General features: G+C 44.4%; 1 pseudogene; it reads right to left on the bottom strand.

Moving 5' to 3' along the window:
* Positions 1-462: 462 nt before the first annotated feature.
* On the bottom strand, positions 463-561 carry LOC124099285 (U6 spliceosomal RNA; annotated as a pseudogene).
* Between the last annotated feature and the right edge of the window lie 2,178 nt (positions 562-2,739).

Genomic DNA, 2,739 nt, shown 5'->3' with positions numbered 1-2,739 from the left:
ATGGAGCAGAAAAATTCTTATTGCATAGCGACCTGGTCACTGGGATGACCTTGTAGCCATTGCATTGCTTACGTGTTGCTGGTGATGTCAGTGTGAGCAAACCTACTGCACCGCCAGTCATATAAAAAGTACAGCACGTGCAGGTGTGTACAGTACAGGGCTGAGCTGTAGCTCAGTGGTGGAGTGCTCGCCTAACATGTGTGAGCCCTGGGTTCCAGCCCCATTTCTACAAAAACCAAATGAAAGAAATCAAAACAAAACAAAACAAAAAGCACACAAACACAATTGTGTATAGTATGTTATACTGGATAATGATAATAAATGACTGTTCCTGGTTTATATAATTTTTAGACTATGCTTTTTCTTGTTTTGTTTTGTTTTGGATTCTGGAGGTTGAAGGGTGGGCCTTGATGTTCTACCACTGAACTACACTCCTGTCTTATTGTTTAATTAATTAAGTTTAAAAAACTGGAACGCTTCACAAATTTGCGTTTGCAAGGGGCCAGGCTAATCTTCTTCGTATCATTCTAATTTTAGTATACGTGCTGCTGAAGAGGGCACTCATTATTTTAGAGTATGCTTTCATTTATTAAAAACGGATTGCTGTACCTGGTGTGCCAGGCTCCTCTGGAAGCAGTCTCCTTCCATTTCATGTTTGCTCTCTTCTTGTTGCATTCAATTGTCATGTAGACTGATTGACCTAGACCACCTAGTACACACCATGACATTTGCACAAAGACAAAATTGACCACTAATGCATTTCTCTCTCGTTTTTTCCCCCACTAATAGATTTCTCAGAATGTGTCCCCTCATTAATTGGCATGTGACTGTATAACTAGGGAGAGTCCATGTTAATTTTGGTGGGGAGGGGTACTGGGGATTAAACCTAGGACTGCTTTACCTCTAAGCCACATCCCCAGTCCTTTTTATTTTTATTTTGAGACAGGGTCTCACTAAGTTGCTTAGGGCTTCACTAAGTTACTGAGGTTGACCTTGAACTTGTGATCCTCCTACCTCAGACTCCTGAGCTGCTGGGCTTACAGTTGGGTGTGACTGTGCCCGGCTATATTAAAATTTTTTGAGATGGATATATAATGGATATATGGATATGGGTAAGTTGCTATTATTATTATAGTCATTCTTGACTGGGCAAGGTACCCCTGCTTTGTTCATCTCCAGCACTTCATGCTGTTTTGTCATTATTGTCTTTCCATGGACAACCTGGGGGCAGAGACTGTGATTCAGTCAGGGTTAAGTTGCAGACAATTGGATTCACTCAAGTCAGTTTCTGGCAGAAACCGGTTTATTATTGGTTGTTGACTTTCAGCCAACAAACTTTAGTGTGCATCAGAATTACCTATGAGGCTTATGAAAGATAAGGTTTTAGGTCCAACCTCCAGAGTTGCTGATTCAGCAGGTCTGGGGTGGGGCCCAAGAATTTGTAGCTTTAAGAAGTTCCCAGATACTGTTGAGACGGCTGGTCTGGAGACTACCTCTGAGAGTCACTGGGTTATAGAATATGGCAAGGGCCAGAGAAGGAAGCCATGAGTTAGGGCTAGTCACACTGCAAACCCTACCTGGACCCACAGCTGACCTGCTGCTTCTACTCCATGCTCAGAAACCACACTGCTCTGTCTTTTCCGGAAACCTGCCAAAATCAGGAAACTGTGATGACGCTACTCAGTTCCATGAGGTTAGAGATCAACTATACATAGTGCCTTTGTCACCCCTGCTGGAGAAGCTCCAACACCCCTCCACCTCTGTGCCTCCAGGGGGTCAGTGTGGCAGCCACTCACGATGCTCAGGCTTCATCATACTCCAGAGCATCAGCCTGGGGTGAGCTGCTCTTCTTATTATAGTCAACCTGGAAAATTACCTGTGGGAACCTCCGTGCAAACAAGTTTGGAGAATGAGGTCTTTAGTGTTTACTGCACAGGAAATTTTGGCAGAAGGATTTGGAGTGGGTTTGCATGAGGAAAGGACAGCACTGTCCAGAGACTGTATTTATTTATTTATTTTTTGATACCAGGGATTGAACTCAGGTACTTAACCACTGAGCCACATCCCCATCCCTTTTTAATACTTTTATTTAGAGACAAGATCTCGCTGAGGGTGCTTAGGGCCTTGCTAAGTTGCTGAGGCTGGCTTTGAACTTGTGATCCTCCTGCCTCAGCCTCCTGAATCCCTGGGATTACAAGCATGTGCCACTGTGCCCGGCCAGAGACTGTGGTTTTCATCTTGGTTCCTAGTATGGTGCCTGAGCACTAGGGCTTGACATATAGTAGGCACTCAGTAAATAAGACCTCCTTTCTCCTTTTTCTTTTTCTGGTTTACTAGTCCCAGTCATTCCCCTGCAATATGCTGAAGTGTCATGGTGGAGGGTGTGCCTTGCTGGTGCAGTCTGCCTGACATCTGACCTGGTTCTTATTAATGAGGTGCATTTTTTTCTTTCTTTTTGTTGAATCTAGGGTCTCGCACATGCTAGGCAGGTGTTCCTCCACTGAGCTACATTTCCAGCCCTTTTTAAAATTTAATCTTGAGACAGGCTCTCTAAGTTTCCCAGACTGGCCCAAAACTTGACATCCTCCTGCCTCAGGCTCCTGCCTAAGCCTCCTGAGTAGTGCTCTTTGTACCAGGCCCAAATAAGCAGGGGGAGCAGACCTTTTGCAGTAACAGATCCCAAGGATTTGAGATGGTGTTTTTCATCTTAAATGCTTCCTGGAATACGGTGGGATACAA

This window comes from Marmota monax, unplaced genomic scaffold (genome assembly GCF_021218885.2).
Source record: "Marmota monax isolate L192 unplaced genomic scaffold, Marmota_monax_Labrador192_F-V1.1 WCK01_AAM20220418_F8-fsc00011, whole genome shotgun sequence".
Classification (NCBI taxonomy): domain Eukaryota; kingdom Metazoa; phylum Chordata; class Mammalia; order Rodentia; family Sciuridae; genus Marmota; species Marmota monax.
Note: the sequence above shows the minus strand (reverse complement) of the source record. Positions and strands in the feature narration are given on the sequence as shown.